This window comes from Podarcis cretensis (genome assembly GCF_951804945.1).
Source record: "Podarcis cretensis genome assembly, chromosome: 10".
NCBI lineage: Eukaryota > Metazoa > Chordata > Lepidosauria > Squamata > Lacertidae > Podarcis > Podarcis cretensis.
This window is the reverse complement of record NC_137179.1, coordinates 40,695,320-40,707,128: the sequence shown is the minus strand read 5'-3', so window position 1 is coordinate 40,707,128 and position 11,809 is coordinate 40,695,320. Positions and strand designations below refer to the sequence as shown.

The following is an 11,809-nucleotide window of genomic DNA, read 5'->3' as shown; positions in this document are numbered from 1 at the left end:
GACCTAGAAATGTGAAAGTCTGTCCAAAATTAACCATATTCATCTCCTTTTTCAGGGTACACACAGAGGCAATGCACACTCCTACCTGGGGCATTCTGCTTACCCAGGTTTGGTGCCCTTTGTGGCAGGAGGTCACTGGAGGATTATTGGTATTTGGCAATACTTATGTTTATTTATTATAATTGTTACAGAGGGGAAAGCTTAGCTTAAACATCAAAGTATATGGCACCTCAAATTTTCATTGGCCTCATAAACTTACTGAGGCCATGCTCAGTTCTGTCTCTTTCAGTCTCTTTTCACTCAGAGATGTTCTTTGCTGTGGTGGAAGAACGTCTGACATTTGTCCCCTTTCAGGCATTTCCTAGCCATACAGACAACTTAAGAAAAATGATCTAACAATTAGTTCCCATGGTAACACAGCACTAGGCTATTCATACGCTTTTGCCAAGTCCAAGGTTCTGGCTGGGTAGAATTGCCTCAGGACAACCTGTAGGAAAGTCCTGTTCACAGAACTCTGATGGGAAATATTTAGCACTCTTAGGCAGGTCACTGCTTCACAGGTCAGAACGGTTGGATAAAGTTTCTCAGTGGGAGATGGTGGTTAGGAGAGAGTGGGAAATCTCTTGTGCTGTTGAACAAGAGACCTATCAGAGTTCATGAAAAGTGACAATTCCCTTCTACTGAGAAGAAGGAGGGTGTGTGTGTGTGTGTGTGTGTGTGAGTGAGTGAGAGAGAGAGAGAGAGGAACCATTCAGTTGTGAAGCTCACTGGGGAAGCAGGTTGGTCCAAACAAATGTGACAGTCCATCAGAAAACATGTGGTACCTTGGACAGCTCCAAGAGATCCTACTAGGACAGACTCCAAAGGTGTTGTCACTGCAGAGAGCTAGAGCTTCATGTAGGCTGACCAGATCTGGTGTGTGGTAGGCTCCATCTACCAGGAGGGCCTGGTTGGTTGGCTAGCTGGTTGGTTACAGAGTCCTAGCCTTATTTTGTAGTCCTTGACTTCTGAAAGGCTGGAGAGACACAGCCAGGACCCTCTTATCTTCTCATACATGTACACTACTTAGAAAAGTTTAAGTGGTTTATAAGTGTGTAGTAACAACAGCAGCAGCAACAACATCATCTACTTTCCTTTAAGATCTGTAAGTAACACAAATATTACAAATATGCCTCAAGTACAAATCAAGCATGCTGCCCTTGAATAACTTGACAAAATCACCATGATCTAAAAGTATAATCTTACATTTTGAAATCTATTAATTTTAACAACTGAGTGAATTAATTTAAGAGGTTTTTCACCCATTATATGTGAATTTAGCATACCTTTTCTTGTCCTGGATTAAACACATTTTCAGATCGCTCCACTATGCCAGTAGGATATTTGTTTGTTTGCAGTTGACTTTACCAGAATAGTTTTGAGTCCTGAAATTAGGGGGAAGGAATGCTTATGATCATCAAGGCATTCTGCCAATGAAAACTTCAGATTGAGCTAAAAATGTCTTGTGCCCAGGTTTTTGCCTAATATAAAATGCCATTTTAATATAAGGGCTTCACAGATTATAACAGAACTGAATTTGAAAAGAAATGTGATTTTTGATTTGGTGAGGTTTTCAGATGATCTCTTACTAGAAATGTATGGAATAAAATGGCTCAGTGAACCAGCAAAATAGCAAGCTGACCACACCAAACCACATACAATACATAACTGATTCATCCTACCCTATGGTATTCTGTTACACCCTCACTTACTGAGGAAATCAAGTGAAACACTGATAATCAGTCATTTTCCAGTGGTCTAGGTGTATTAAAAATAATAATAATCAGAGATAAAACGTAGCTATTTCCACATACCGTATTCTACTTGTATCTAACAGTGCAATCCTGTACATGTATAGTCAGAAGAAAGGCCCATTGGGATTTATGGAGCTTACACCCAGGTAAGTGGACATAGGATTGTAGCCCATTTCTTTCAATTACTGTTAGAAATATTTCTGCACCATATTTTTATACTATTATTTTCTTCATCTTTAAAAAAAAAATGAATATGGAGAAAGTTTATTTCCCTCTGCTTTATACTCGATTGAATCTTGTATTCAGAAATGTTACTGGCAAATTGCCTTTGCTGATGGATGTAGACTGGCTTGTACCCATTCTGAGGATCTGCTGTTTACACACATTTCCATGCAAACAGCATGGGACTTTATTTAGTGGATAGGGAACTCTCCCACTTTCTTAATTGGTACAGATGTGGAAATACTGAACAATAATTTATTTTGAAAGAATTTACCTTTTTGCCATTTGCCTATGAATCATTTTAAGCTTTTTGCATGCATTGAAATTATAACACACACACTCTTTCACATTCCACTCAACCCACATTGGGGGCAATCAGTTTCGGGTTTCGGCTATGATCCAGCCATGATCATAGCACATTTCATATAATTATACAAATGTCACTTGCTTTTCTTTCTCCATCAGGAGATGATTGGGTTGCTTGCAGCTTTCATAATTAAAACGCTTGCTTATTTTGACTGGCTATAGAAAAAGAAGATAAAAGAATGCAGTGGATATACAATTTATGACGATGTGTAAAGTTTCATGGGAAGAAAAATAGAAGTGAAACCTGAGATTTTTATTATTATTATTCTTCCTTTAGTATTTCTTTCTTAAGAGCTTTGTACAATATGGGCTAAATATTTAAAGCATCATGTCTGCATATTCAGTGATATTTAGGCAGAGAGCTTCCTGTGATCACAGGGTGATGGTAACTTTGAAAGAATTATGCGTGTAACTGGTAAAGCAAAGGTATGCTTTGTATGCTGTATGTTTGTAGTAAAGTTTGGCACAAAGGCATGACATCATAAATCCCTTTGCCCTAGAGTTTCACCCCAATTGGAAGATGTAGTGGAAGCAGAATGTGACTCTTCTACTTTCTGCATATATTCTTTGTTGCAATATATGTCTAATCCTAGAATCCTAGAATCATAGAGTTGGAAGAGACCACAAAGGCCATCGAGTCCAACCCCCTGCCAAGCAGGAGACACCATCAGAGCACTCCTGACATACGGTTGTCAAGCCTCTGCTTAAAGAACTCCAAAGAAGGAGACTCCACCACACTCCTTGGCAGCAAATTCCACTGTCGAACAGCTCTTACTGTCAGGAAGTTCTTCCTAATGTTTAGGTGGAATCTTTTTTCTTGTAGTTTGGAACCATTGCTCCATGTCCGCTTCTCTGGAGCAGCAGAAAACAACCTTTCTCCCTCCTCCATGTGACATCCTTTTATATATTTGAACATGGCTATCATATCACCCCTTAACCTTCTCTTCTCCAGGCTAAACATGCCCAGCTCCCTTAGCCGTTCCTCATAAGGCATCGTTTCCAGGCCTTTGACCATTTTGGTTGCCCTCCTCTGGACACATTCCAGTTTGTCAGTGTCCTTCTTGAACTGTAGTGCCCAGAACAGGACACAGTACTCCAGGTGAGGTCTGACCAGAGCAGAATACAGTGGCACTATTACTTCCCTTGATCTAGATGCTATACTCCTATTGATGCAGCCCAGAATTGCATTGGCTTTTTTAGCTGCCACGTCACACTGTTGGCTCATGTCAAGTTTGTGGTCAACCAAGACTCCTAGATCCTTTTCACATGTACTGCTCTCAAGCCAGGTGTCACCCATCTTGTATTTGTGCCTCTCATTTTTTTTGCCCAAGTGCAATACTTTACATTTCTCCCTGTTAAAATTAATCTTGTTTGTTTTGGCCCAGTTCTCTAATCTGTCAAGGTCGTTTTGAAGTGTGATCCTGTCCTCTGGGGTGTTAGCCACCCCTCCCAGTTTGGTGTCATCTGCAAATTTGATCAGGATGCCCTTGAGTCCATCATCCAAGTCGTTGATAAAGATGTTTATGCCAGTGGACTTTAATGCCAGTAAGAATGTCTTCCTGGTTTAAGGCCAGTGACTTGTTTTGAGAGTAAGTTAGTTGAATGTAGGTTCCATTGAAATCAGTGGGGTCAGAGGTGGATTTACGCGAGTGCAACTAATTCTGTCACACTGGGCGCAGAGCCTGAAGGGCCCTGCAAGGGATGCCACAACTACTATTTAGAATGGAGAGTGAGAGACAGGGGATGCTGAATGTTGCCATCACACAGGGCGCCACTGAAATGTGAGACCCCAAGGTCTGTCACTGGTGGGGTATTCATGACTTAAGTCCCAGGGATTTCAATGGGAACACCAACCAGCTTAAGGTGCTCCCAGATGACCTGTTTATTGAGCATTCACCTTGATTAGTTTGTTGGAAGGTTAGATCACCTTGTCTATTAGTGAGCATTCATCCTGATTTGTTTATGGAAATGTTAGATGATGATAGGTCCAGCAAGTGACTCCAATGCAATTGCCCATCACTTCCTTTATTACAAAAAGTCTGATCTTTGGGGGAAGCATATTTGTTGTGCAATATCTCCCATTAAACTGTAATTGTGCAGTTTACCTGCCACTTTGTGATTGACTCCCACTCAAAAATCATGACAGTTTGGAATTGCCCTAGTCTGGATATAACCCAGTATGTATACAAACTATAGTCCTCTGGTAGAGTCCTGCTCCCTATACATCTCTCTCTATGCAGTTGCTGTTACATGCAGCCCCTCTGACTTTTGTCACCTTCCCAGAACCATCCTAGTCTCTTGTAAGTGTTTTGAAGATATAGTTTAGCACACCACAATTCCCCAGAATTGCTTCTTGTTCTCCACAGGATTCCTTTCTCCTTCCCCAGTTTCGGATGCCTCCACCCCCTTCTCCATTCATGCTTCTCCTTCTCTCTGAGTCTCCCCTCCCTCTTCCTACACTTTTGAGCTCCCAGCTGAATCATCACCCCTTTCACAAGTGTTCAGACAGACCCTGAAAAAAGTAATACTATGCTTCTCTTTTCCTCTTTAAAGCTCTTTCCCCTTCCTCCATTGAGATGCACTGCAACATATTCCCTCCCCTCCATCTCCTGTGAAGCCAGAAGTCATCCTGCAACTCACCCTCCTTCTCTCCCAGCCTCTCTTCTGGGAAGCCTTTCATAGGGAACAAATGAAGCTGCTGTTTTATTATATTATTTCAATAAAACTTTAATTCCAGTAAATAGACTCATCTCTGATGTTTGCCAAGTATCTTATGAGGGCATGCCACTATGCGGACTAAATGATTAGAGCATTACCCATGCTTGGCTTCCACGTAGCTTGGTTAGCATGCTGTTTTGGAGCAGCAGTCCTGGAGTGACAGTAGCATGTCTTCTGGCAGAATAGAGCCAGGGTCACCATGGAAATCAGTTGCCCTAGCACAATGGTGGGGAACCAAATACAGTCCCTTCCCCAGGACTTTCTGCCTCGTCATTGGGATTCTCTCTAGGCCAAACATCCTCACCAGACACCCCTCACTGGCACTGATCCACTTTGAGTGTTTTTGCCTTCTTGGAACATGTAAAAATGCCTCGTGCTTATCTGGATGGGTCTATGTAGAAACTAGCCTACTGTACAAAGTTTAATGTTTACATTCATTGCCTAGTTCACTTTTGCCTCTGGTCCTGCTCAACAATGGTCAACAATGCCAGGAAGGTTGCCCAGAAGAGAATGTGGCCCTCAGGCTGAGAAGGTTCCCCATCACTGGCCTAGCACATTTGAGTTAAAATTCCCCCAATTATTTTCTGTTCTGGAAGGACTTATCCCCTGAACATGCAAAGTCAGCCTGCAGATGTGTTTAGAGGCATAACAAGCCAATCCATAAAAGTGTTTCTGAGCAGCCTCTGCATATTGGAACCATAATGTATAGAATGACCCTCAAGTTACTTGTGGAGACTGAATCTGCAATGTCAAAAAATGGGGGGGGGTAGGGGAATACGTTAAGCAAAAAGCATAGAACCATCGAACTGTTGATGTGGAAGGGACCCCTAGGGTCATACAGTCCAACCCCCAAATTTGATGCCGTTCTTCAGTCAAATGAAGAATACAAAAAGGGGTATATTGGTAGAAGAAGAAGAGTTTGGATTTGATGTCCCGCTTTATCACTACCCAAAGGAGTCTCAAAGCAGCTAACATTCTCCTTTCCCTTCCTCCCCCACAACAAACACTCTGTGAGGTAAGTGGGGCTGAGAGACTTCAAAGAAGTGTGACTAGCCCAAGGTCACCCAGCAGCTGCATGTGGAGGAGCGGAGATGTGAACCTGGTTCACCAGATTACGAGTCTACTGCTCTTAACCACTACACGTATTAAAATAACATACAAAGATGCTTTACGTTAGGAGAAATCACATATGTATACATGAACCTTAGGAGGAACGCATGGTTAAATGGTAATTTATGAGTTTGCGTGTGAACTTTTGAAAATAAACAATTAGAAACTGATGCAGAAATGTGGAGAACTGAGATTAAGTGAATACATGAGAAACTGAGGGGGGGGGGGAATCTAACCCCAAGCTATTAGCCTTTAAAAAAAAAAGCTCTGCTTGGTGGGAACAATTCTTTACTCATCACTAGTTATAGTATCTAATTTTTATAGGGTGTTGGGCAGCTAATGCAGTCGAATGAGTAACTGACTCCAGGTATGACATCACAACTTTAGACCTGCTAGAGTGTACATGAGCTTCCAACTTTTCTTCAACTATAATCCACAGCTTTTTTCCTTGTTCTTGTTGCTGAAGTTCTTCTACACAATGCAGTGGCCAAGGCAGCTGCATTTTATATCTTTCCCAGTTTGGCTGCAATAATATTCCATTGGTTATGAAGTGAGTTATTGTTATCCATTTGCCCAAGATCACACATGGCCAAGATACTTTCTACATTATTCCTACATACATGCGCTTTCCAAAGTATTTCTTTAAAGTGCCATGCATTTTTGTTGGTTGTAAACGTCCACACATTCTCTGAGCTTCCTGCCACATCTCTCTTCAAGAATATAGATCTATACCCAAAGAAGAGGTCAAAGTTTGGTATAGCAACATAATAGTCACCAGATGTATGATGATGTCAGACCACTTTTAGAGCTTTTTGTAATCTCTGCAGCTGCTTTATCTACCTCTTATCATTTGGATCAATGTACTGGACAAAATCATAGCTAGCTGAAGACTCTATCTAGATTTAGAACTACAGTACTGCACATGAAGAGAAAGGGTACTCAAAAGTGATGGTAATTCTTACGCATTGCCTGTTATGGCTCTGTGGTAAGTTAGTATTTGTATTTGTGGTTTGGTTATTGTTTAAAGGGAGGCAGAGTGTACTTATTGCTCAGGTGTTATGTAGGTAGGGATTTGAGTGGGGGATTCCCATTCAGTTCACATTTAAAGGTGAACCAACCCAATTTTCACCTTCCAAAAAACGAACTGAAACACAAGCACCCTTCAAAATTTGGCCCTTCTCCGAATTTTGCAAAGCAGTTCTCCAGCTAAGTAATGGGTACAGAAAGAATTTACTGGGGTAAAGTGTGCATTCAAATTCATGTACTGGTAAAAATGGCATACAAAAGATAAGGGAAATTGCTTTTCAAAAAAAAAAAAAAGGTATATTAAGGAAGATTGTATACAAGAGGAGGAAGCAATAAGGTAGTTTTCTCCACTCTGTTGCCCTCCATGTACAGCCTTCCAAAGGCCATTAGATTATAACTCATCCTTCACCATTGGTTATGTTGACCAGTGCTGTTGAGAGCTGTAGTCTGAAACATCTGGAAGGCCACATGTTGGGGAAGACCGTCCTACAGATTAGATGCTCCCTGAGATATTCAGGCTACAGACTGTTGAAGGCTTTGTAGGTCAAAACCATCACATGGAACTTAGCCTAGAAACACACTGATAACAACCAGTGCAGATGTTTTGGAATAAATATAATATGATGTCACCCACTTAATCTTTCAGCAACTAGAGAGCAGTTTCTGGGCCATGTAGAACAAATTACCATGGTCTAGCCTTGGGGCCACTGAAGATTGAATGAAAGTAGCCATGTATTCTAAGAACAGGTGGAAACAGTGAACCAATCAAAGTTGTTAAAAGACAGCCTGCACTACAGCTGTTTAGCTGATAATCCCAGATCAATCTGTGGTCCAGAATACTACTGTGTTGTGAACCTCCCAAGAAAGTGACTATTTCATCAAGACAGGAATTTACCAAGTAGCTGATCTACAGTGTCTCCCACTACAATCCTTTATTTCTTCCAAAGAGTAACTTAACTTAGGTAAATGTATATTCAGGTCATAAGACAGAGACATTTCTAGATATAACAAAAATCTGCCTTAGAACAGATAGCTGTGGAACTGACAAGAACAAAATTGACCTTTGATTTAGCATGTAAACTCCAGTGCACACAATCCTGTTTAGCTCAGCTGAGATTTGCTTCAGTTCAACCTTCAAGCAATATGGAGTAAAATAAACAAGCCTTTCTTGGGAGCTCAATGTTGATGGCTACTAAGCACTAGCAGAACACACCAAACCAGTTTACATTTCCATGGGCCAAGACTGTCTTAACTTTAAAGTGGTTTCCTGGCTTCAGATCTGAGACTCAAACCCCAGATGATTCAGGACTTAACATTCACTCTTCTGTTGCCCATGTAAAGAAAATAAGTTTTCCAGACACATTTGCTCTCGTGAATTAGTTGTGAAGGCCTTGGCAGTAACAATACAAGATATATTCAATACTGTAACTTATATTTTTATTTATATTAAATTATATTTATAAAATGAAGCATCATCTTGGAGAGAGAGAGAAACCCCTTTAGTCATCTAATTATAAAACTGCCTCCTCAGTCTCCCAATACGGTGTGAATCTGAGGTTGACATATAAACACTGTAATATTGGAAACTGCCTTATCCCGAATCAGATCATTGGTTCATCTAGCTTATTGTTGTCAATACTGACTGGCAGTGGCTCAGCAGAATTCCAGGTAGGAGTCTCTCCCAGGCCTACCTAGAGATGCCCTAGGTTAAATCTGAAACATTCTGCATGCAAAGAAGAAGCTCTGTCATTGAGCAATGGCCCTTCCCTGCATTTGATGCACAACTCTTATGATATATTGAAATGAAATTATGGCATCCACATGAACGTTGGCTTTCTGTTAACAAACAAATCTAAAGATTGACATGGATTATATTAGTAAAACCAGAATACATATTAACCGTTAACAACTCTAATTGCTATAGTGTCTCCCTCCCCTACAAAAAAACCAGTCTGAACTATTCTGACCAAACTAAACCTCCTAGAACAAATGCCTCCTAGGAGGCTTAGTTTAGTCAGAATTGAGTATATACTCTCAGGGTTAATGCTAAATATATTACTTATGGTAAATGAGCCACCATAGTTGCTAGAGGGCCGTGAAAATTTGTGTCACAGGCTTTTTAGACTCGCCTATGCATGTACTATCTGAAACCAAAGGGACGCATTCGTTGCCAGATCTGAAATATATTGGCAATATTTTCAGCTCTCCTATCCCACTAATTAGAAAGAGAGACATAACTGACTTGGTACAGTGGTACCTTGGTTTACGAATGTAGTCCATTCCAGAAGTCTGTTCTTAAACCAAAGTGTTCTTAAACCAAGGCGTGCTTTTCCATAGCAGCAGGGGACTCAATTTACACTTAACAGGAAGTGGAACATGTTCTGCTTCCAAGGCAAAGTTCACAAACCAAAACACCTACTTCCAGGTTTGCAGTGTTCTTAATCCAAGTTGTTCATAAACTAAGCTGTTCTTAAACCAGGGTACCACTGTACTGCATAATAAAAAGAAGCCTCTTGTCTAGAGGTCTGAACACCACATACCTAATGATTTTGTTATTGTTGTTGTTTAGTCGTTTAGTTGTGTCCGACTCTTCGTGACCCCATGGACCAGAGCACGCCAGGCACTTCTGTCTTCCACTGTCTCCCGCAGTTTGGTCAGACTCATGTTTGTAGCTTCGAGAACACTGTCCAACCATCTCGTCCTCTGTCGTCCCCTTCTCCTTGTGCCCTCCATCTTTCCCAACATCAGGGTCTTTTCCAGGGAGTCTTCTCTTCTCATGAGGTGGCCAAAGTATTGGAGCCTCAACTTCACGATCTGTCCTTCCAGTGAGCACTCAGGGCTAATTTCCTTAAGAATGGGTGTGTTTGATCTTCTTGCAGTCTCAAGAGTCTCCTCCAGCACCATAATTCAAAAGCATCAATTCTTTGGCGATCAGCCTTCTTTATGGTCCATCTCTCACTTCCATACATCACTACTGGGAAAACCATGGCTTTAACTAATGATTTTATGTTGTCCTAATAACCAGGCAAGATGCTTAATGAAAATATTATTTTTCTAGCCTTTGAGAAGATAAATGTTAGAGATATGCATTGATTTTGGATGATGACCAAATAATTTGGTGAATCAGGCTGATTTGAGAGTCTCCTCCCATAAGTTAAAGTGTGATGTCAATAGCTCTTCCCTTGAGATGGATCAGGCCCTCCACCAAGCCTCAGGTTGTGCTGTCACTCCATTTTTAATCCCCTGTGTTGGCTTAAACTCCGATGTCAAATTAATTCAACAAAGCAAGGATAGCGTTATGGCTACTGACAGAGCAATACTTTGTTAGGCAGAATACTGCTTAGTAGCCCAGGGCGATTTCTTCAAGTTTCAACAATAGGAGCTTCCAATTAGGAGATTGTCTCCTGGTGATCGGGAGCCTCTCTGTGTTTTGGAATGTGACACTCATGTCTGTGTGGAGAACATGACACACTTCCAACTGAGGGGAGGAGGCAGATATATACAGCAATGTGACATTTTTTTGCAATTGAAATAGAAACTTAGCATCTGTTATTTATTTAAGATACTGCTCACAAGTAACAAACCTTTAAAAAACACACAATCACAATACGCAATGAAACCATTGTTACCATGGCAGGTTATCCTGGTTTTTCTCTGGGGGTTCTTCTACCTTGCAGGAATGGCTATTTGCCTACTCTGCTTATATATTTGTAAATAAAGCAAATATTACAGAGACACTTTAAGTCTCCAGTGCTCTTTCTCATCCAGAGGAAATGAAACCTGGTAGTGCTGCCCCTGGAACTTCTCACTGCTGAGGGGTTTGGGGATCATGTAACAATATGCATCTGTGATGTGATGGAACCTTTTCACTGTGCTGGATGAGAAAACACTAATTTCCAGCCAGCGAGTGTCTGGCTACTGGCAGATACTCCAAACCTATTTTAGTTCAGGTTCGTAATGTATAATTGATTGGGCCTGGGCGGTAAGAAGACACAGATATGAAGGGAGTGGGACTGCTCTTGGCTGCTTTCTACATTACAAACTGTCAGATACAGGATGCTCCCCCACGGGTCACTCCCATGGCTAAAAATTGAAATATGGATAGGTTTTATTCAGATATATACTCAGGAGTCAGACCATGGCCTGGATTTCATCTTCACATGAATTCAATAGACAATATGCTGCTGACATTCTTCCGCATTGTCTCAAGCAGCTGGGAGCAATGGGACTACAGGCACTGAGTCTGGTGTATTACTGAACTGAGAGTAGGTAGGTTGGGTCAATAATGAAAGTGTACATTCTTAGGACTTCTGCAACAACAACAAAAATGTATCTAGCTGTCTAGGTCTGTTCAAAGGTACAATAAACATCACCAAATAATGTTATACTTTTATTCTGAGGTGTAAATTCTAGGGAAGGGGGAGAAATCTGATTCAGTTTGCATTTAAAGATGAGCTACTGAATTAAAACTTTACAAAGCAATACATACATTGAAACAGCCACCCTTTGGGATGTGCAATTCTCCAGATTTTGCAATGCAATTCTCCAGCCAAGTAATGTGTACTAGGGTGTAT

The 11,809-nt window shown here is 41.0% G+C and overlaps 1 long non-coding RNA gene across 1 annotated transcript; it reads left to right on the top strand.

Moving 5' to 3' along the window:
- The first annotated feature begins 426 nt into the window (after positions 1–426).
- LOC307224771 lies at positions 427–5,122 on the top strand. The gene is made up of 3 exons (XR_013842744.1): positions 427–560; positions 1,877–1,939; positions 4,935–5,122. It is a non-coding gene; the product is annotated as an uncharacterized lncRNA (long non-coding RNA).
- The last annotated feature ends 6,687 nt before the right edge of the window (positions 5,123–11,809 follow it).